General features: G+C 31.1%; 1 protein-coding gene across 7 annotated transcripts in view; it reads right to left on the reverse strand.

Annotated features, from left to right (window-relative positions):
• The window catches only part of LOC142328752 (asparagine synthetase domain-containing protein 1-like), a 110958-nt gene that overhangs the window by 51135 nt on the left and 34129 nt on the right, over positions 1 to 25694 (reverse strand). For 3 of the 7 annotated variants that reach the window (XM_075372760.1, XM_075372763.1, XM_075372759.1), the window contains one exon: positions 24927 to 25118. The exons of 1 other annotated variant lie outside the window; for it this stretch is intronic. The gene's annotated coding sequence lies outside the window, so the exon portion shown is untranslated. Of the gene's footprint in view, positions 1 to 15877; positions 16284 to 24926; positions 25119 to 25694 lie in introns of those variants that run through there. 3 more of the 7 variants (XM_075372764.1, XM_075372758.1, XM_075372762.1) reach the window with 1 other exon arrangement.

A 25694-nucleotide genomic window follows, 5' to 3' on the forward strand; every position in this document is an offset into this window, starting at 1 on the left:
AAAACCTAGATTGTCACTGCCAAATTCAGTTCTCTTATCAAAATGATATTTTATTTAAATTTTATAATAAAATAATATACTGTTAATCTATAAGGAAAAACAGTTATACAAATGAAATTCTATTAAAAAAAAAAACAAACAAAAAACAGTACACGCGCGCTAGTAGATATAAAATGTTTAAAGCGTGAAAAATCAGTAATAAAACATAGGTTAAATATATCATTAAATATTTTATTAGTTATCTGTTTGAGAATAGCTTTGTAATTACGTAAATCTTCAAAGAATCAGTCTTCTATCTCGCCTTAGAAGATCCCCCTTATCAGGAATCGAACCCAAGACTTTTAGTAAAAATGTTAAAAACTAAACCGTTCATCTAACGTGTACTTTTTAACGACAGGCAATGAAAGAAAACAGTAACGTATACACTTTTATAACATCAACAGGATATTAATAACTGCTACACAAAGCTTAGACAATATTAAAACGGTGTCCTCAGTCGAGATTTTGGTTACAAATATAATAGTGAATAATTATTAATAACGTTTGTTTTACATAGACCAAAATATTGTAATTTAAACTCATTTCAACTACATCTTATGTTACCTTAAGTCAGGGTTGAAACTATTCAAATTTTGTAAATTTTGACTACAGACTCATTAAACCTTGAATATTATTTATATTATTATCTTTTATTTAAGAAAATAAACAAGTAGCATATGTTCAGAGCCGGGCGCTAGTTTCTACTTATTGTTAAAAAAATTGAATACAACTAATATAGACGACAATATTTAGAGATATATTTTTCACTTCGATATTTCATTAGTTTATTAAAATCATACATAGTCTGATAATTTGGTACTAATAAAATTCAGTCTAACTATAGTACTGCAACTATCAATTTTATTATACAAATAACCTTTTCGCTGTCTTCTAATTAAGACAAATTGGAAAATTAGTACGAAAAGTACGGTCATTTTAACTTCATAGCAGAGTTAATTTCTCGAATTTTCGTTATTGTATATCGCTAAAATTTTATTAATACGCTGTTTTAACTAAATTTTATTTAAGGATTCTATTTCATTTCTTTTTAATGGTTTTTCCAAAAAAGTAAATAAAATTTTAACTGCAATTTTTTTTTCTTTAAACTAACAAGAGTAGAATTTTCTGAATTACAAACAATTAAATTAATAAACAATACGGTTTTGTCTTTTTTTAGTTGCCGACCTAAATTTTAAGATTAGAAATATATAATTAAATAGTTCCCAGACATAAATATGAATAAATAAAAAAAATTGTTAACCGATTAAAATTATGACTAATTAACGAAATTTATTTAGTATAATTTTAAAATATGATGTTTACTTAAGGTTAATTTGTTTAAATTAAAATATGAATTCAAATATGAAAAACATAACGGCTGGCGATGAAAATTTACTTGATTTTTCACACGACGTATTAACGTCTCCTCTTTCTCGTCGAACTTTCGAAGGGATGACATCGTCATTGTAGATATTACGTAAAAATTACTGGGAATTAAGATAAAATTCTTCGCTTTTAAAAACAATACACAATTTTTAAAAGTATTTTCAATCAGTTGTTCAGTTTTAGTGTAAGACAGACGAGTCTAGTGATTTCTAGTGAAAATTTATCTTATACCGAATATCACCAGGTATTATATTGTAGACTATATTATCTATATACTATATTGTTTATTATTATCTTAGTACTGTCTCAAGAAGGAATATTTTTATTCGGTGTCGTTTTTAAATAAGCGACATAACCGTCTATTGAGCGTTGCTACGTACCGTCTACAAGCTGTTATTCCTAGCAACAGCGAATCATCGCATGTAAACCCTAACCTACAAGGTAATAGAATACGCGGCTTCTAAAGTGTTCTGATAGGGACCCCTCAATAACCGCGGCGTAATTTAATTAGAAACGATATTATCGATAACACGAGTGACTCTTCAGGAACAGAGAGTAAAAGTGATATTACGGATTTTAGTGCAAACCCTTCCCGACAAGCAATACTAATATTGCACATACAAAACGAAAATGTTAGTCGGCAGAACGATGTAATTCCAGCGGCAAAAAACGCCGACGTACAAATTATACTGAACCTAATATCGCGTACCTAATTTTGCTGTTCTACATCAAATAAATTTAGTTTTCTTGAAAACACTGCTGACAACGAAGGAGACGTGCAGAATTATTAAAACCAGAGTCTATTTTGAAATAGGCGTTAATGCGATAACCGAATTGAAAAATTTTCTGTCGACAATTATTATTTAATGAAATAAAATTTTGTGTACTTTTCATTTTAAAAATATGTCAAATTAATATTATTTCTGACACGATTAATATTAGACTAATTAAAAAAAAAAATTAATGAAAACTTTGGTGGTATATAGTTACTAGGAAATATTTAAAGTTTTTTAAGGTTCGACTATAAATTTATTATTAAATTATTTATTTCGAAAAAAATGTATAAGACGTCAGGATCCCGAGTGTATACAAACCCCGGTGGTTATCAGGAACAACTCACTCTCTCACAAGATTCTCTCTCAGACTGTCACTTTCAACTCAAGACGGTTTTGTTCATCAGGGACAAGAACCGGCAAGAATATCGGATACCATCTAACGATCGACTCACGTGCACGACTTCATCATTGTTACTGCCGGGTATCAGGACGGCTACTCCAGCCTGACACGACTTGGTTGATAAAATTAGTTATATTTCGTGTTATAATTATTAGATGAGAAAATTATTACTTAATTTGATACTAATTTACAATATTAGAATTAATAAGAAACACAATTAATATTTAATCGAACTGAACGTAAAGCGGAGATCATGAAAACAGACACCTAATTATAACATTAATTTTCTGTCGTAACTCGGCTGATTGTTAACCGATTTTCAAAACTAAAATGTTATTTTTTTTCAAAATAAAAAGCTTAATAGTTTAGAAAATAACATAAATTTTGATAAAACTAATATTTACAGAGATGTAAAGGGTTGAAAAATAAACATGGCCGCCGTTTTGTAATTTGCGAAAGTATTCGATCCTAATTTTTTTCTAATTTTAAAACGTTATTATCAAGAGGCTTACCAAGTATTAATGTGATTCGTTTAATCGAACTTGAGATATAAATTTTTATATAAAAAAAAACAAATGTCGGACAGGGAGAGAACGAAAGAAAAATTGCCGTTTTTCCTTTGGATATTTTTTGTTTAGTTTAACATGTAGATTCGAAAAAGTATAGCCAGCCCACCATTTTAGAAACATTCCGTGTATGCATATAACAGAGTACATAAGCAGCATTTATAATCCACTGCTTTATTATAGTAAAGTGTGATTTAATCTACTTATCCGTAAAGATATTTTGTGAAAAACTGGAGATTAATAAAGCTCCTTTTACTATATGTCTTCCTTATGGTTGGCTATTACGAATGTTGCTAGATACAAGTGACAACATTCGGAGTTGCTTTCTCTAAGAATAATGATTTAATTATATGCTCAGTCCCTATCTTGAACAAGAATGAAGATACATTTTTAACGCATAATGATCATCTGAATTTCAGCGGGGGTTGAATTTACTATCCCTAGTAAAATCTGCCAAATTTTGATAAATGTATTGTTTTTAATAAAATTACAATTTCTTACTTTTGTATTTATATCCTTCTTTTTTTAACTTCCGAGACCACCGTTAGGTATTGCTTCACAGAATGAGACGAATGATTTGTAGCGTGTATGAAAATGCCATGCCTGACCGGGATTCGAACCCGGGACCTCTTGATGAAAGTCCGAGACGCTACCGCTCGCGCCACAGAGGCCGGCTTACTTTTGTATTTAGTTACTGTAAACTTTATTTATACGATTTTATTCAGAATCAAATTCTCTACATGTTCGGCTTAAAACCTTTTCTTCTAAATATAAAATAGTGTCTATTTCGACCCCAATATTTTATCTTTTACCCAAGATTTTTCGAAAATGACTAAAAAAACATTTCTTAGACCGATTTTATTTTTTTTCTATTTTTTCATAGAAAGCAATTAAATTTATTCCGTAATTTGGGTTTCATGAATTACAGTCTGGCTTACAGTATTACAAAGGGAGGCAGACATTAGGAGGAAATTTTCTGCCAGCCGAAATCACAAACGAAATTTTTTCTGAACCTTGTTTATGAAAAATTCTTCTTTATTACACCAGTGCACAAAAAAGGAGCGTAATGTATTTTGGGTTGAGGTATGTATATATAACCCACCGGGTTGGTCTATTGACGAACGCGTCTTCCCAAATCAGTTGATTTGGAAATCGAGAGTTCCAGCGTTCAAGTCCTAGTAAAATCGGTTATTTTTACACGGATTTGAATACTAGATCGTGGATACCGGTGTTCTGTGGCGGTTGGATTTCAATTAAACACACATCTCAGGAGTGGTCGAACTGAGACTGTACAAGATTACACTTCATTTACACTCATACATGTCATTCTAATTCATCCTCTGAAGTAATACTTGAACGGTAATTCCAGGAGGCTAAACAGAAAAAATAAAGAAAAAGAAAGTAAAATCTGCCAAGTTTTGATAAACGAATTGTTTTTAATAAATTTCGAAATTCTTACGTTTGTATATCTTCCTTTTTCCTGTTTATCTTCCAGGAATTACCGTTCAAGTATGACTTCAGAGGATGAATGAGGATGATATGTACGATTGTAAATGAAGTACAGTCTCAGGTCTATCATTCCTGAGAAGTGTTATTAATTGAAACCCAACCGCCAAAGAACACCGGTATCCTCGAACTAGAATTCAAATCCGTGTAAAAATAACAGAATTTACTAGGACTTGAAAGCTGGAACTCTCGACTTCTAAATCAGCTGATTTGCGACGACGCGTTCACCGCTAGACCGACCTGGTGGGTTTATATATACATAGATAACTAATATATACTAAATATTCATACTCGGAGAATATTGATGCTGTTCAGGATCGATCATAAAATACTTTTTTTTTATTTTCTGTTGACTTGCTGAGTCAACAGAAAATCAAAATGGACTTAACCTCAAAAAAATTCACTACAGAAAATAAATTATTGGAATGTGTTTGTATAGAATAAAAGTGTGTCCTAATGGACATGAGCTATTGACTATTTATTTTTAGGTAGATTTCATAAGATAGCTACCTAATGTAATGGGGTACCATGACTCCACTTCCGAAAAATTTCGACATATCTTCGCGTTTCACATTCCCCAGACCCCAAAACCATCGTCAGTTCAAAAGCTTATATATACAATATATATTTCACTTTTTTGGGAACAAGATACCTACCGTAATTTTGCGCCAATCCCTTTCAAATTGAGCCTTAAAAAATAACTCGTATAAAAATCTTGGTCGAGTTCGTTAATAGGAAAAATCGGACGTGTGGGTGGAAATGGAATGGGCTTTTTCGAAAAATAAATTTGCTATAACTTTGTTATTAAGTAAAATATCGAATTCGTTGAAAGTTCCTACTATTCTTTAGATAAGAGCTGAAAACTTAAGTAAAGTTTCTTGCTATCACTAACCGTTTGCCCGGTTGGTTGAAAAAATTGTGTTTGAAGACAAAAAAGAATCATACCTTCCTTAATAGGCGTAGTATCGAATCGGTTTAAAATGGTCGTTAGTCCTTTAAAAATTACCAGAAACTTTTGTCTGTAACAATTTTTTTATATAACCAACTCTTACGGCAAGGGATGACCAAAATGTTGCTGGAATTGTACGAAGATGGAGCTTATCGTATGCTAAACATGTATCGTATTAAATAAATTTGAAGTGTTTCTTAAGTATAAGGTGGAAATCTTTTTTATTCCCTACTTAACACCGGTGAATTCTACTTCCGCCTTCCGGCATGCCAAAAGGGATTTTTTTTATATACGAGACAGTTAATGACGATACTCATTTTTTTTTTTAATTTATTGATAATATAAAAAATTAAATCAAATTTTACTGATTGAAATCTACCCTTATTGAATTTTTATTTTTAAGTATAATACACCCGATAATTTAATACGCTTATTTTTTTAAATTTTGTTACTATATTTTAACCGAGGTTAAATTAAAAATATATAGAGTATTCGTAAATTTAATTAACAATATAAAACGAAATCGTTTAATATATCTTGTCCTGTTTATTAATGTGCTTTTCTGCTTTAAAAAGTTTTTAAATGTTAAAGAGGGTCAATGGTATTTAAATCGGAAACAATTATATCTCAAGTGTTAAAATGACGGACAGCTTGTAAATTAGTTGACAGTTAAACTAATAGATATCGTTAATATACTTACAACAAATTTGTTAAGATTGCTTGAATGCACTAATGTAAATTGACAAGTTCCCATCCCTTATATTTCTTACTTCAATTATTAAACTTCTGTATGGGGTTGACTTAGATTATTTGTATGTCGTGTATATATATATATATATATATATTGATAAAAAATAAATTTATACCTTATTTACTGATATCAGATTATCAGAAATTTAGGATAAAAAAATGGTAATTTTATCAAATACCGGCAACATGGAATATTTGTTTAAATACCGAATATATTTCTTTTTAACAATATAGGAATGGTAATTAAAAATTAAATGCCTAAAATAAGATAATTAATTATAAGTTATCTTAGCACAATGACGTAAATTCGTCAATTGTGTATCTATACCTAATATATTGTAACCTGGCGTTGGTTCTACGCCAAGAATTATTATTATCGAAAATTATTATTTCTACCGACCCCATCGCATAAGTTTTCCAAACGTTATATAAAAGTTTGAAATTTACGGAATTATGAACACAATAACAATGAGTTGGAATAACTTCGTATAAATTCTACCGGAACTAGGACGTGTCACAATTCATAAAAGCAAAAGAAAACTTGTCGATAATCTGATTCCGGGTAAATAGTATCGATGAAGTTAATAGTATGAAATGCATCGGTTAGACTTCGACTAAATCCGTGTTTGTAAAAATAGCATTTCATCTATAAATCAATCTATATATACAGAATTTCACACAAAGAAACGGAGAAACTTTCAGGACATATCCTATTAACCCACCGAATCGGTCTAGTGGTGAACGCGTCTTCCCAAATCAGTTGATTTGGAAGTCGAGAGTTCCAGCATTCAAGTCCTAGTAAAGTCAGTTATTTTTACACTGATTTGAATACTAGATCGCGGATACCGGTCTTCTTTGGCGGTTGGGTTTCAATTAACCGCACATCTGAGGAACGGTCGAACTGAGACTGTATAAAACTACAGTTCATTTACACTCATATATATATCATTCTCTGAAGTATTATATGAAAGGTAATTACCGGAGCTAAACAGGAGAAAAGAAAAAAAAAAAATTTTTTTTTACTTTAAGTTGTTATGTAAATGAAAAGCTCTGCATATGCTCTCGCTCGCTCTAGCTAATAGATCAAAAAATAAATCAATCACTTAAAAACCGCTAATGAATCATCTAACAAAGAGAATGACGCTTCTCTTGCAAAATGACGATTTTAAAAACGTCGGGATATTTCATACGATAAACAAAATAAAAATAAAAAAATAAATACCGATATTTTTTATTATTATTATCAGTATAAAAAAGGTTATACGTCATGTAGACAAATAATAAAAAAATAAATCCATTTTCTCAACAAAAAAAATAATAAATAAAAAAATGATAAAAGTAGAAAGGAGTACAGCCAGATAAAGAAACAAAGAAGAATGAAAAAAGTAAACGGAGAGTTCGTCCTCGTGTGAGTATGTATGTATATATAAACTGAACTTAAGTTGCCAGTCGGCATTACTGATCTCATATGATAGTAATTAATCCTTCCCCATCTACCACCACTTCCTATATAGTATTTGTTATGTTGGCACCGATGAATTTCTACATAACAGTTGTCACTACCTCGTTGTATCCCGATGAAATTCGATCCGGACAATATGCGTTGTTTGTTCTAGCAACCGTTATGTATATAACAAAAGAATATAAAATACGATATTATGGCGCAAATATTTACAAAAATAAATACCACAGAAGACAGAACAAAATTAAAAATATTTAGCTAATTATAATTTTATTTAAGAAATGTAAAATCTTTCCCTATGTTATAATTTTAAAACCGTGTTTTACTATTTAAGTTCTAAAAACAACTTAAAAATTGTTTTAAATTCGTCGAATAAGGTAATGGTTTTTTTCACAGTAAAATCTAATAAAAGTTTGATTTCCGTGGCGGAGTGGTAGCGGCTCGGCCTTTCATTCGAATCCCGGTCAGTCACGGCGTTTCTCATTCGCTATAAAGTGCATTTACATACCCGCCGCACAAGCTTCCGGCTTTTGTGGTGGTACCATCAAGCCAAAAAAACATTATCTGGATAATAATGGAACATTTGACTTTATCAAAAAAACAATGAAATTTCGTATTTATAATATTAACGTAATAAAACAATAAACTTTAAATTTTTGTTAACGGGTTTAAATACCAAACGTATTTCTTTTCTATTATTCCAATAAATATTCGATCTGATATCAAAAAGTCAAATTACGGGCCGTAACCGATTTTGATGTTTAATTTTTTATTCGCTCTGATCTTATAATCTCTTAAATATTTTACAGAAATTTATCCCCGGCAAATCGTAACGATAAATAACAAATCGCTTGTTTAAAAAAATCACTAAATAAAAGTTTACTAAAAAAAATTAATTAACTTAATTTTTATCATTGGAAGATTTTGAATTAAAATCCACATCGTGCGAGTAAATAAAAAAATTAAAACAAAAAAATACCGGTTTTATCTAGGAGGCGTGATACAAACTTTAAATGTATTTCCTACATGAAGAAACATATCCTCTCAAGAGATTTAATTGTCAGATTTGACAATTTTTTTCACACTAAACATATCAGTCATACGTATTAAAGAAATCGTATAATTCAATTTCAAGTAATCCACGAATAGGGTTACATAAAGAAAAAAATCACTTTAAAAAGAAATAAACAAGGTAAAAGATTACTTTTCCATTTAATAATTAAATACGTAAAAGAATGAAATTATAAGAATTACAAGGCTGATACGCAAAAGATTTTTAAATAAAAAAAAGCCGGCTGATTGGAAACGCAACACGTTTTATCTAACACCAGAATAAAACAATACAGTAGAAAGAGAAAGGAAAAAATCTACTCGTAAATGGATTATGAAATTATGAAAAATTCTTTCGAATGAGTACTTCAAGGTCTACTACGTGAATCGAGGGAACCTTTGTTTTACTCGCAATCCCTCAGGAGACTAGAATATCTTTATCCAGGACGAACAAGTTCAATTAGAAAAAAGAAAAAATAAATGCGACATTTAATGTATGACGTAACATTTAACAATTTAAAATCGGAAGATTCTCCGCCTGAGTCTAACAACAAGAATAATAATTCAAAGAAAAAATATCAGAGTACTTGGAAATGAAGCGCCACGGCGGGGAAGGGGGTGGTTTGGCTGGCGGACGTTATTGTCGGAGGGGAAGGGGTTTAGGTATAAACATCATAACAACCACAATCCTGTCCTGTCATCGGAATAAGAAGAGGGAGAAGAAGAAGTTGAAGAAGAAGGAAGACCCTCTACTCGTCCCAACATCACGGACTGGAGTCCGGAACAGAGCCCAGGAGAGATGCGTCCCGAAAGGCAGCCATAACAGAAGTGGATGAAGAGCTTCTACACAACCCTTCCTTTAAAACTTACATAAAAATTAACACAAATCAGCAATTGCGACTCCTCCGGAAAAGGGGGCGCATTGCTCCCTCCATATAGTTAGTGCCCCGTTGTGGCGTATTCCTGCTAGCCTATAAAGCGTTAGCACCGAAAGGACTTCAGTGGACGGTCTGAAGGGGAATTACGTCGGGAGGGCAGGTTGCATAAGCCTAGCCTTCCGCGGTCGGCCCATAAAATGGGTTCGATAACGCCGGTTTAACAACGGATTGAAATGCAATTAAATCCGTCCTTAAAATACTAAATATTAAATAAAACAAAACTTGAAAAATTAGACCCGTCACTTAAAATAAACCTTTTAAAAACACACCCGATTAGAATCATCCAGCAGCAAGGGACTCCGTCCAGGTTCTGCGATCCGTAGGGAGAAATAAACTCCCGCCAACTTTGCATCCCATTCCATTCCAATCCTGTCCCTAGCGTGGTAGCACGCGACCTCGTAACAACAACCGATCAGAAATTAGACAACATAAATGACGTCATCAACACTACTAGCTTGCACTCTTGTTAAAATAAAAAGGAAAAAATAACATACATGTTTATAAATTTAAACATTCTTACATCGTAACAGGTAAATATAAAATTTGCCACGCTATTGAATAATTCCTGGGCACGAGTCAAAATAAATAGATGTCCCGGACCTTCCGGTTACAACTTGCTCTATCGACAAAACAGTGTTAAGTAAATTGAATAAATAGCAAAATGCGATTAACCGGTGGTTCTCAAACCGTTATTAATTTTTATTAAATTAAAATTAACGTAATAACGCTGTTATAGCATGATGTGTAAACAAAAAAATAAATAAATAATCAAAATCTTTTTTTTTATGAGACTGTGGGAATCGACTGCTATGCTCATTTAGCCCGAACGGAAATCGGTAGCGTATTTTAATACAACGTAAAAAAATACAACGTTAAATATTAAACTTAAAAAAATTACATAAACTATTTTTTTTTTATTGACTTGAGTGGATTTTATATTTCATCTTATTTAAAAATGAAGGTTTTATTACATTTTTTTTAAATTTATTAAACGGGATATCCACTCACAGACTTTGCCCCTGTAGTTATTATTTACTATTCGATGTATTTTATAAATATTTATGTACCGAAATTAAATGCTTTTTTTGTTTTTTTTAAACTTAAATATATTCATATTAGCGCGCGCGCGCACAGAGAGAGCGAGAGAGAGAGAGAGAGAGAGAGAGAGACTTCTAGGAATTTAAAACAACAAACAAAAAATATTAACACAAAATAGATGGATCAAAGGAAATTAACTGAAATAAATAATAAAAAATATAATCGGAATGGAGAATAGATTATGTTGTTGTTTGCGCTAAATGTCCTTGAAAAGCCGGCCGGCTTCAACAGCTGACTGGACGGATCGCACGCACGCTCACCAACATACATGCAACAAACATAACCCACTAAACAGTATACAGTATTCAGAGGCGTTGGTTTTATATTTAACTGTGGCAAAAAAAAAACAAAACAAAATTTAGTATAATATTTTTTTAATATTTCCATACCGATGGGAAGCGTTAAAATTATCTGTATAAAATACGAAAAAAAACTCAATTTTTTTGTATAATTACTAATAATGCAACGATAATGAACAAAAAAAATATTTAAAAAATACGAAATCAAAGTTCATTTATCAAACCGAAGGGATCTAGTTAAGGTTAATTAGTTTTATTTTTAGAAAAAAATGATTTGGCCAAATTAAATTTAAAAAAAAAAAATTCATAATTCGTCTATGAAACTAGTAGGAAATAATATTTAATTAATTTACGATTTTGATGAAATATTTTATAAATTTTGTACAAATTTTATTTTATAGATCTAAATTATAAATTACCTCCACGCAAAAAAAAATTGGTATTTAGGATATAGGATAAACGCTGGTCGATTCAACTAGAACAAACTTATTATTTCCTTTGTTTCGGTCTGATGAATTAATTCCACAAATAAGCTTAAAGCCTGTCTGTAGGAAAGTGGAAATTGAATTTTGTTGCGTGTTAAAACGCGTTGCCTAACCGGGATTCGAACCAGGGACCTCCGGATAAAAGAAAGACGAGACCACTCCACCGCGGAGGTTTCATTTAAATAACATAACTCTTAAATATTGCCGGCCTTCGTGGCAGCATCTCGGCCTTTCATCCGGAGGTCTCAGGTTCAAATCTCAGTCAAGCACGGCATTTTCACACGCTACAAAAATTGTCATTCATCTCATCCTCTGCAGTAATATCTAACGCGGTTCCGGAGGTTACTTAAATATCGAGGGACGTCGCTAGCGCTCTCTCTGGCAAGTATAACAATTTGACAGTGAGGCGGCGACACTACCTCTATAATCTTATATATGAATAAAAATTAAAAATGTAATCTTACGCGCAAAACGTTTTTCGATTAGCATTCTTGTTTTTTTATTGGAGCGCATAAAAATCCCAAAGCAACTACTCTAAAAATATTCACACTTTAGAAATGGTCCGACTGAGATCAGCTGATCATGATCGGTCAGAAACAACTCAACCAATTTTAACATACATACCTATATTTTAATGAAACTGATGTAGTAGTTAGGAAATTTGTGGACCTATATATATATAAAACACATCCCGTAGAGTATTTTTCACGATTTAATATTTATATTGAACACTGTTCACGCTTTTTCAGAACAGATATTTGTCTCCGAATTCATTTATAAAATTAGTGATCATTCTTTTAATATTATTAAAAGTTTAAATAAATAATAAACTTTTAGTAATAATATTAAAATAAAATCTCATAATTTACCCCCACCCCAAAAAAGAAATTTTTTAGTAACTTTTTACTGGTTGTATATTTTTTAACGGTATTTTGTTATAGTTTCTTACATTTAACATAGTAAACGTTGAAAAATCAAAAATATTCTAAGAAAGTGATTTTGGGGTAGAAAAAACTTAATACAGATTTTTTTCAGTTAATGGTTTTTTGTTTGTTTAAATTATAATTATATATTTTTATAATCGTAACTTAACCCCACCACAAAAAATAAATTTTAGATATATTTTTTCATAAATAATTATTTTTCCTCTAAATAAGAACGAATAACCAATGCCAGGAAAGAATTCCGACTTTGTTGTCAGCTTTTATTTTCTTCAATTCCGGTATCGTGGTTTTTTATGCGTACAAAGTTTATACACAACAAAAATTACACTACATTTTTACGTTATTACTGTTTACTGAATCAAATCCTTCTATTTTCACTTAAAAAAAAAACCAGGAGAGATATTTTCCATTGTTCAGATCTACGGCACAGATAATAGAAGAGCCTCATAGACCCTTAAAGAAAACTACTTGCATCTAACCGAAGGTCAAATATCCCCCCCCCCCTACCAAGCCCTGTTATTAAAAACCCTTTCTTTACTGTTTAGCCTCCGGTAACTACCGTTTAGATAATTCTTCAGAGGATGATATGTATGAGTGTAAATGAAGTGTAGTCTTGTATATTCTCAGTTCGATCGTTCCTGAGATGTGTGGTTAATTGAAACCCGACCGCCAAAGAACACCGGTATCCACGATCTGAATAACCGGCTTCCAAATCAGCTGATTTGGCAAGACGCGTTAACCACTAGACCAACCCGGCGGGTAATGTTTCATATCGCCTACGTATTAGGGCACCTTTAAGTAAACAAAGGTTTAAATGGCCAGACCCGTTCAAGTTACGCGGGTTTTGAATATTTTTGTTTACTGTTATTCGTTAAAATGTACCTACTATTATTACATTTTTTTATTTATTTTATTATCGGTAAGGATGACAAAAAATTTACTCGCTTTCATTTCTTGGTTTTCTTACAGTTTAGTTCCTTATTTGATAAAATTTTCAGATTTACTGGCATTTAGGTCTTTCTAAACTACTAATGAAGAATGATTTTTTTCTTAGGGCCTCGAACGTATAGAATTCACAAAATACATGGAATCCTTTATTTCAGAAAGCCAAGCCAAGCCAAATTTTGTTTTTGTGAAGTCTTACTATCCCTCAACGATCTGTAGACTTGATACTGTAGCTTGACAGCTGCTCTTACTCGGTCTTGGACTGATAGTTTTTTAACATTTTCAGTGCTGGGAACCAACTACTAACTCTTTTGATATTCAGAACCGATTAAAAGTAGTTGTTGCACCCGAGTCCTGCGGCATCATAGAACAGGGTTAACAGCTTAAAGGTTATTATTAAACTAGTCTGTTAGATAAGCTAGTCGGTTTGATGACCATATAGTTAGATTTAGATGTAAACAGGAACCCGATTAGCCCTGTGCCCCTCGCTTTGAAAAGAATGAAACGACGTAAACAAGCATCTCCTTTTCAGATATTAATATAGGTAGATCGGTGGGATTCGCGATGTTCAAAAATTTTAAATTCCTCAATTATACCGAGAACAGATGCAAAGTTCTTCTATCTACACAGATCGAATCTTATAGTCTGAAAAGTCATGCGCAAAAGATCGGCACAAGTTAAACTTTACTGCGTAGAACAAAATAAAAAGAATAAGTTTTGTTGATCTCACCGTCTCAAAAAATAACTTGAAAAAGACACTTTCAAAATATGAGAAATGATGGTAGGTACTCTTATTAACAACTATTCAAACCAAACAGCCAAAACATAAACTATCAGCTTTAGAAGTTTGATCCGTAACCTAAATAATACAATAATGTTACCCGATGACATAATAATATAACAAAACATAAACAGATATTGTAGCATACTTATTATCATCACACTCCTACACAAAATAAATAAAAATACATTACATTAACATTATCTAAACAACTTAGAGAAAATAACTCACAAAAAAAAAAAATATTACCTTCAAATGAACTAAAACAAAATAAATCATTACATACCAAACATATTATACTCCAAGAATAGTTAAACTGAACTGCTCTGAGCGCGTATGTTCTAAATCGATCAAATAGAAAACAGTTTGAAAGAAATTCAATAAACACAAAAGTTCTCCTAATAAGATAAAGTTAATATTTGTCAACCGTCTTATAGAAACATATATATGCAGAATAATAACAAGTTTAATATTTTAAACGTACATGAAAAAGGCCCATATCTTAACAACTGTAGCACTGTGATATATATAAACACAGAGAAACTATGTAAAATTTACAGACATAATTCAAATGCGACATACTTTTCAACCGCATTCTACATTTTTCTGCCTAATTAAAAAAAAAAAAACCAACTGTTTACAATAACGCTAGCTGACACCGGAGATGAAAAGTTGCAAAGGCAATTGAAAATGTTTTGAAGTAATTCGTACCTGGGGCAGAAATAAAAGACGTGGCGCACATCTGCAGTGGCCCTAACGCTCTGGACAAAGCCTTAATTAAGCAAACCAAATCTGGCTAACCTATCTCAAAAAGCACCACGTCTCAACTATCCGCATACTTCTCGCATCGGTAAAAATTACACGCGTGTAAAGGCCATCGAGCGATTCAGTCCACCTGACCTGCCGTAAAATGGAAACCCTGGTCGTCTATTTCTTTCATGTGCCCACAGGCAAGTGCCTGCTTTCTTAGCATCATACCGTAATTGACGCTCAATTGCAAGGATATCGATGGGCTTAATTCTAGAAATAATAAGGACCACCTCTGGAGAGACATTCCTACAGGCGTTAATCACAGATAACAATAGGAGATGCCGGGTTCTCGTCAAAATATTCCTATAACATTTGGACCTCATTCGATGAGTCCAGACAGGTGCAGCATATATCATTATAGCTTCTTATACAACAGCATTATATAGAACGCACACGGTTCTGAATTTAAGCACCCGATAGGGGTTGGTAAACTAATTAACGGCACTTCGTTAAATGACGGTAGCGATTTTAATATTTAATAAGATTTAAACTTTAATAAATGGTTTTATTATATAATCTGATAAAATACATTCGATCTGCGTTATTTACGGTTTCTTAGTACGCTGTTAAAAAATGATTTTTATGTTATAAGTGTAAAATACACACATATCTAATCAAAATTTGGATATTTAGAGTTTGTTTCTTTAAGATGATTTGCAAAATTTTACTCTTGTTATATCGTATGTGTCATACCTGTGAGTAAATAAGCGTCCGATTCTGTCATATTTAGTAGAATCATTTCAGTTGAATCTGTAGACTCGTAGATTATTATGTCAGCGTACGTTTACTTGACAAATAAATATTTTTTACGATCGGTACATAGTAATATATAATATAATTCACGTTAAGAATAGATAGGTACGCTATTCCACGGATAAACGAATTAACTACTGTAGCGCTTACCTAAACGATTTAAAATTTTAAATTTTACACGCGTATTTACGTAACATTCACTACATATCGACACAAGTAACAATTTAATATCTATAACTACCGTTTAAAAACAAACCGCGCACAAAATTTATAAACATGTATCTTCCAGCAATAGAAGCAGCGTGTTTTTTTAAATTTCTAACCAAATCAACGCACGCTGCTGTAACTAAGAATGTATAATGGAGGAACGGTTTAGCATACATGCTGCGCGTACGATGCACAAATACACATGCGTACGCGCATAAAGTTGTCTCGTCATTGTCACTTCTTGATCGGTTGTTATATTAACCTGTAAACAAATCTATTAATGTCGATCGAGAAAAATCTTTTAGATAAAACATCGATTTACATTATTACTTTAAAAGGAACGGTTTTTTTATAAACATGATATCTTTTCTACGACCGATTACCCTTTTCAATGCAATCGACTAGACCAAAGTGTCCAAAAAAGCCCAAATTGGATTTTTTAATTTTTCTTAACTGCAGTAATATACCCTTATTGAGAGATATTCAACGATATATCATATCTATTTTTACTGGTTCCAGAGTTATAGCGAAATAAAATTTTAATTAATGAAATATTTGGATCTTATGAGGGGAAGGCACATCGGCAAATATCCGACTTCGTTTCCTTTTTTTTAATTCAAATAAATTGATTTAATAATAATTATTAACCTGTGATTGTTTTAAAAGTTTTACAATAAATGATAATTCAATGAAAAAAAATGTAATAAAAAAAATATATATATATAATTTAATATGCTACAAGGAAGTCATGTGGTGTCCACACCACTTTTTTCCGTTCAGCCTCCGGAAACACCGTAAGGTATTACTTCAGAGGATGTTATGTATGAATGTAAATGTAGTATGGTCTTGTATAGTCTCAGGTCGACCATTCCTAAGGTGTGCGGTTAATTTAAATCCAACAACCAAAGAACACCGGTATCCGCGAACAGATTTTTTTTTTTTAATAACGTTTTTAGAATCGCTCAATTCACTACCGCATTCTGTATGAGAAAATTAAACGAGATAAGGCGTTTATCCACATGAGGTTTTAGATTTATTTTAATGTTCTAAATTAAGGTTTATGTACACCTTCCGGGACACTGGATATGTTTTCCCAGACACTGGGATAACATAAACAGATTGTACAATTAACACTAGTAAACTGACCTTGAAGTTGTTTCAAAAATTGATATTAAAATATTACAAGAAATAAATGCTTTTTATAATACATTTAAAAATGAATTCAATGTGCGAATTGAAAATAATTTATTACATTTTTTTTTACTAATTCATTATTATTGTTATAAAAATTATAATATGAAAAATAGAGGTTGAAGGAAAAAAATAAAATATTTTTGAACAATAAACTATTCGAACAAATAAAACAGGGTAAACCTTTTAAATATATATATGTGTACACAAAAATATGTATATATCATACCTAACTCCAATTGCAAATGACTCTTCATAGAATTACAAATATTAAACAAAAAAACAAAAAAAAAAAACGATTTGGCTAGGATTTTATAAATACTTCATTCAGCATGGCATAAATCCAACAAATTGAGATAAAACAGAGTCAAAATTTTTGGATGAACCCAAATAATTATTATAAAAACTTTTCTTTATATAAATAATTATATATTTCCATATTTTTATTTTAAATTTGTATATATATATTTTTTTTAATTCCTACACAGAAAAAACATAACTATTAAAAAATAATGATTTAGAATCGTTATTTTAATAATCTGACTAGTTTCAGAGGTGTGCCGTAGACATGTCAACTGCAGCTAGGCCTTCCGGGCGAGTTACCCTGGAGGAAGGCGTCTCGGAATGGGATTATTAGGTGTCCAAAATTGATTCCCTCCAGTGTAGAAATTTTTTTTTTTTGAATGATGAAAAGTGATACTACGAAAGTTAAATTAGAAATTTATACTAACGAATCGGAATTTTCCGCTAGTGACCGGTACATTCCGGCGCCTAATTTTTGGTTATAGTTCATTATTTGATGAAGTAAAACAATCACATAAATAAATAAAAAATTGATGTGGACACCGCGTGACTTTCTTGTACGCCTATTGAATTACATATGCACATTTTTTTTTTTAAATGAAAAATACATAAAATATTTTTTTCATTAATAACTTCTAATATTTAAAATTTGCTTTTTTATTGTTATTATTGTATTATTATTTATCATAAAACCATTTTTATAATCAGAGGTTAATAATTCTTAATAACACAATTTATTTAAATTAAAAAAAAGTTAATAAAAGGAGGTGAAGTCCGATTTGAACAGATGTAAGATCTTCTCCTTGTAAGATCAATATATTTCATTAATTAAAATTTTATTTGACCGTTGAAAATAAGTACCGCTTATGATATAACGTTTAAAAAGCTCTCGATGAGGACTTATTACTTCAGTAAGAAAAAATCGGAAATTCAAATTTTTTTGATTTCGAGATTTTTTGGACACTTTTCGTCCAATCGATTGCAATTAAAAGGGGAGGTGCACAATTAGGTGTTACAACAGTCCTAAATCCAAAATTTCAACATCCTACGGCTAATCGTTTTTTAGTTATGCGAGATACATACATACGTACAAAAATCACCCCGAAAGTAGTCAAAATGGATTCAGAGATGATTAAAATGGATATTTCCATTGAAATCTGAAACCCGAGATTTTTGCGATCTAACTACTTCCCTTACTTAGTACAAGGAATTAATATTATATATTTCGCATGTATAAGCGATACATCGATATATAATTATAGTATAACAAGTATACATCTGACTACCACGAGGTATGTACTAACGAATTGGGATTTTTTGCAACGTATCGGTACACTCCGATGCTAAGCTAAAGGGGAAGAACACACTCACACACACACACACAAATGCCCTTTAGTAGGGTAAGGATATATATAAATTTAGTGGTCTCATTGAATCTGGTACGCTTTTACGCAAAAACTACTGAATCGATTGTACTGTGAATGTGCACATATATATTTTTTATATCTGGAAAGAACGTAGAATTATTGCCGTTACGAATTATATTTCACCACCGTTTCAAGACGGTGGCAATTTTAATCGTTTGCGATTACAACCGATGTTCAACTTTATTATGGGGAAACCGTTGGTTAAATCGAATTTCGAGTTCACTTGTAGTAATTGAAAGTAAATTTCCTATAAAAAAAAGGTTGGTTTGCCTTTTTCGATACCTCATTTGGTTATCGATAAAAGTAGCTTTAAATATCAACGGTGTACGGTTCAGTAACTTAACCGACACAGGATATACCATTTACGGTATGTGCGACGCGACTGGCTGCACCTGATTTTGGTTTTTTGACTAAAAAATATAATATATATCAAAAGTAAAAAAATGAGAAATGATATACGGTCACATTTTCGTGATATTTTTCGGGTAACACATATTCTAAACGTGGCCTGCCTACACAATTTTTCCCTTCTACCTGTCCTTCCAATATTAAAGCGACTATTCCAGGATGCCTTAGTATGTGGCCTATAAGTCTATCTCTTCTTTTAACTATATTTTTCCAAATGCTTTTTTCTTCATCTATTTGCCGCAATACCTCTTCATTTGTCACTTTATCCACCCATCTGATTTTTAACATTCTCCTATAGCCCCGCATTTCAAAAGCTTCTAATCTTTTCTTCTCAGATACTCCGATCGTCCAAGTTTCACTTCCATATAAAGCGACACTCCAAACATATACTTTCAAAAATCTTTTCCTGACATTTAAATTCATGTTTGATGTAAACAAATTATATTTCTTACTGAAGGCTCGTTTAACTTGTGCTATTCGGCATTTTATATCGCTCCTGCTTCGTCCATCTTTAGTAATTTTACTTCCCAAATAACAAAATTCTTCTACCTCCATAATCTTTTCTCCTCCTATTTTCACATTCAGCGGTCCATCTTTGTTATTTCTACTACATTTCATTACTTTTGTTTTGTTCTTGTTTATTTTCACGCGATAGTTTTTGCGTAGGACTTCATCTATGCCGTTCATTGTTTCTTCTAAATCCTTTTTACTCTCGGCTAGAATTACTATATCATCAGCAAATCGTAGCATCTTTATCTTTTCACCTTGTACTGTTACTCCGAATCTAAATTGTTCTTTAACATCATTAACTGCTAGTTCCATGTAAAGATTAAAAAATCCGTACTGTACTTTGTAGAATGTCGAGTAGCGAAGAAATTTTTCCCGTGCTCGTTTTAGAACTAAACTGTACTCTGTACTACTTGAAGAATTTTTTTCTTTTCATCGGCTTGTAATGGTCGGGGTTCAGATGCAACACGAGTGCTGCAAAGTGTACTACTCTCACGAAGATTATTAAATTCTACAAATCAATTTGTTGTTTGCGATCTAAATTTATCACACTAAAAATTTGTTCAGTTTTGTTTTTAATAATAAAAGTTGATATTTTGTTTTGTTTTTCGTAGACTTCATTTCATCTATTTTCTCAAAATTAAGTTCTCTACACGTTTTCTTAATCAAATTTACGCATTTTTCAGTCGTTTAACAAAATGATTGTAGTTCAAACCTAAAAAAACGTGTTTTTCGTCACTGAATTTTTCTGTCTTACGCTGGTTATCATAAAACCTACGGGGGATACAATTTTGGGACCTGCTTTATTCGATTTTTCAGGTGAAAATCATAAGAACCCGTCAAGTTTACTCCTTTTATGACCCCCTTAAAAATTAAGACGTTTCGGTTAGTCTGATTTGCTTAGTTTTTACACGATAAGGTTTCCGATTTAAGTCGTGAAGAATCTTACGACAAGATATGTATTTTACACAATCTTGGTGCGATAATTTACCCTATAGATTTTTTTCGGACCGGCAGATATTGTTTTTTGAATACGGGCTATGGCCTACGGAGTCCTGACGATAGGTGGCCTATTTCGTTTTGAGTTTGAAACGGACTCCGTTGTGCGCCGTTTTTTAACCTAATCGTGTACTACTGCTATTTATCGGGATACTGACGTTTCTCTTGAAAGGATCCAATCCAAAGTGTCCTCGATAGCAGCCCTTTCCTCGATGGAATACTGTATTTTAGAATAAACATAATCGTAAAGAACGAAACTATATCGCACTGTAGCAGGAATAGTTTACAACTGACAAAAATAGACGATTAGTAATAGCAGTGTTAAACGCGACGCTAAAATAACTGCAGTTCGAGCTGATTAGGTTTGATTTTAAGTCGCTCGCCCGGTATTACAATATTGAAAAAGCTGCTTCAGAAGACCTTGTATTTTTCTCAAAAGTCTGTATAAGTGTATATTTATTTATACATATATTCAAATATTAATCCTTTAGGCCTTTTTTTGAAAAAACGTGCTTAAATCAAAATATGAATTTATATAGCAATATGTGAATTTTTGTTTTGTACCGGTAAATGATTCATGTGATTTAGTAAATTAAAAATTCTGATGTTTCCCCGCATTTAGATTTACGAATGGTAACATTTGTTAAGAAGTAAGCGTATGTAATATTTTAATAAAAATTAAAAATTTTAATTATGTAGTAAAGGATATCTTCATTTGCGCGCGCGGGTGTGCGTGCGTGCGAACTCTTGCATTACTGATAAAGACATATACACATATAGTTTTATCCAGCTGTAACATTAGATTTTATTAAATAATAGAAAGCTTCATCAAAAACCCCTTGTAAATAAATTTGTACCTTCAAAACTAGATTGAACTAACATACAATCTAGTTTTGAAGGTACAAATTTATTTACTGTAATACATAATTTATGCTAGATTTTAAAAAATTCAGATTATAATAAAAGCGAAGTGTTTAAAAAAAAAATTAAATATAAATAAAATAAATGTAATAAGTAAATTTTTTATAATAATAAATGCTTTAATAGAAAAACAATACTTCGATAGTCAATGATAAAAAATAAAACAATAATTTATAAAATTGTATCGTTCATACGCTGTCAGAGGTAATTATTTTTTGTTTAATTTTTTTGGGCGACGCATCAAGTAAAACTGTCAGCCTGACTAATGCGTAGACCGGAGCGTATGAGGGGGGGGGGTGAAACAATGCAGGTGGCTAACTTCACTCTGATTGGCTACCCTCGGACAGTACTAGTCACGCGATGGTACAACAATTCAAATCAACCGTAAATGTGCGTACGTGTGTGTGTATTGCGGTCGAATAACAAAGTTAATATCCCTAATATATTTCTTATATCGACGTTCGATATAAATTAAATTAAATCAAGATTTGTCGATCATTTTATATCTCTATTATTACATTTTATTTAAAATAATAATTAATCTTCCTTAATTTTAATAATTTTTTTAAAAATATTACGATTAAATTTATCAGTTTTGTAAAGTAATTTACAAAAAAAATATTACATAATAACAGATAAAATTTTTCCAGTTTTATTTACAATTCGACCTCGTAATCTTTATTAATGCTATTCCTAACACGTATTAATACCTAATACATTTTTATATTTATTTATTTGTATGGGCAATAGACCCACATTCAGTTCGTCACTTACTTTTATTTCAAATTTTAATAAAGCGTATAAAAAAGCCAATTCTGACCGAAATTTGAACATAGAACTTACTGTCTACCTGTACTACCTACAATTCTGGTGTCTTTTGCCAATGTTTTACATTACTATTATTTTTGTTTTTACTTTTTATTCTCGTAAATACAAGTTTAAAATTATAATTTATCACCGATAAATTTCAAGCATTTTAAAATACGAAATTTAATATTTCAGAAACGAATAAAAGTGAAATACAAAATACCGTAAGAATTTGGTACGAAATTATATACTTATTTAGAGAATACGATTATCAAAATAAGAGTCGCTCTTGGAAAGTAATAAAACATCACAATCACTATCATCACCCCGTCTCTTAAACCTCACTCTGTCCCAGACAGCGCGAAAATTTTCTAACATTCTCTCTCTCTCTCCTCTCTCTCATTCTCTCTGTGGGTGCGTGTGAGCGCGTAAATTTTGAAGGGTATAAAGATCGTTTAATTTCTTACCGAAGATGCACTATAGTGGATAATAATTTCTTATCGGATCTAACTTCTCCAGGGCGCTTTCAATTTCCAACCTCCACGATATTTATGCCAAATCGTAGTTCTGTTAAATATTATAAGGAATAAATATAGCCAAATCAAATTTAATTCGAATCTCTGACATATTTTTTTATGTATGTGTATCGATTCTATGAAATTATTTCGTTAGTACAAAAATTATATTTCTCACTGTAACAGGAGAGTAATCCCGTCTAAATTTTTTAAACGTTCAAGTTGATCGTCGCATCGAATTTACAAACTTTATTAAGACTTTTATTGAAGAAATTATTTTATCATAAATGATGTTTTTAAAAAGGTAATTTTATAAAATGTAAACTATACATTTTATATTTGCGTATTTTTACTTTATATTTTAATTTGTGTAATTAAATATATATGTATAAACACACAAGATGATTTAGGAGGAAAGAGAAATAATTTGGGAACCGATTTTAGAGCTTGAAATTAAGAAGAAGGGTTCGTACAAACATATGCCCGAAAACAGTTTGTAATCGAGTTACGGCTAGCATATTCTTTAAGAAGAATTACGAAGAAGCCGTTTCTTGTTAGATACTTTACTTAACTAACATATGTTGTCGCGTAACAAGGTGCTAACCTACTGAAACGGAAATGATGTTCAGTCGTACAAATGACACCTTCACTTCTTTCACCTCAACGAAGGCTGTATATACCGAGCATCATTACTATCCGAGAAAGCAATTCTTATTGGTACCTCCTATACCAGAGACGGTTTATATTTATCACAATCGCAAGAAAGAATGCGAGAAATTAATGGATTCTTTCTTCAGGAAACGATGTATTATACACAGACTCCAGTTTGTGTGGAATGTATAGTAATTAAGTCTATATCAGATAGTTTTCTACCGATATAATTTATTGTTTCTTAAAAGCACTTTTACAAAATTAATAACAAAAGTTATCGTAATCATTTTTTTTCATAAAATGATCAACAGTTTTGTAAAAAAAAATCGAACTAGCGAGTTACAAATTAAACATTTTAATTGCATGAAAAATGCGTATTATTTTTACGAGTAAATCCAGTATAAACTTTTCTTTATACTTTTGTTAATGATTTTTTCTTTATAAATTAAAAAATTATAGTTTTTATGAATGAAAAAAGTCATGGAAAAGAAAATTAATTACAATATATTAAAAAATAATAATCTTTATAATTGTACAATTTAATTAAAAAGTTGTAATGGCATGAACTTGATCGATATTATTTTTCTAGGTTAAAAACTTAATATTATTTTATAAACTGCAAATATTACTAGGTAATTGAAATCGGTAAAACTAGAAATGAATCTATCACCGCATCCATGGCAAAGCAGTACTTGTCTTTAATATCGAAGATCCGAGGATCGATTCTCGGCTTGGATATAGAAAGTGTGACACTGATTACTGGCGAAAATAATAAATAATAAAATAATTGTTTTTACACATTAACCGTACTTTGCTTAACCCACAGTACGGTACGGTTAGATTGTGCAATAATTCTTTTTTCTATTTTATTTGGTTAATTATTTATCGGCCGATTAACCTAAAATTTATAAACAAGCGTGTAACTTTTGTTTATTTTTGGGGGATACTATGTAGCCGGTGTTATAAATAGAAAATGCAGTACGTGATAAGAAAACAAAAATAATAACACTTATTTAAGCTATATTAAAATAATATTAATATAAAGAAACTTACCTCGATTAATAATGAAGGTCATTAAACACCAAAACAAAATAAACATCGTATAAGAAATAGTTAAACAAGAATGACCGCAGACACGAGGATCCAAATTCAACTGCATATCTGTAATGTCGCTAGATTCCATAAGCTTTCGTTCTCTGCCACGCACGTTATTTCTCTGTCGCTTCAAACAACGTCCGAACAAATCTGCAAAATAAATTATGAAAATTGGCGCGCCAACTAAAATGTATTACCTACACTGTACTGTTTCTCCTCTCATAATAACAACCGACAGTATAGCATTAATGTTTTACAGATTTGAAAACTTTTAATTTTACAAAATAATAACTGAAACCAAATTTTCGCTTAAACCTATGTATACAAAGTTAACAAAGGAACGTAACCAACGTTAAACTGTAATGTTAAGGTTTTCAGTTATTTCCTTTTATTCGAACCCGGGACCTCCGGATAAAAGGCCCCGCAATTAGTCGAAAAATGTTTGAGATATGGAGGTCCGAATAATCGACGTTTTAACAAACATTAATCTCAGATTATATTTAATTTGAATCACAATTTTGTAACAAGAAAATCTCTGATAATTCGAGTACTTAAACAAGCAATAGTTTATGTAAATTTTACGGATAAATAAAATAGGTAAGTCCGGTTAACCAAGAGTCGGATGTACAAAATCAGTGATTATTTTACTAATTGTATTATAACAACATAAAAAAAAATTAAAATAAACAAAAAAGTTATCAAGTATGATTTTTAAGTTTTTAACAC

This window comes from Lycorma delicatula, chromosome 8, assembly GCF_047948215.1.
Source record: "Lycorma delicatula isolate Av1 chromosome 8, ASM4794821v1, whole genome shotgun sequence".
Lineage (NCBI taxonomy): Eukaryota > Metazoa > Arthropoda > Insecta > Hemiptera > Fulgoridae > Lycorma > Lycorma delicatula.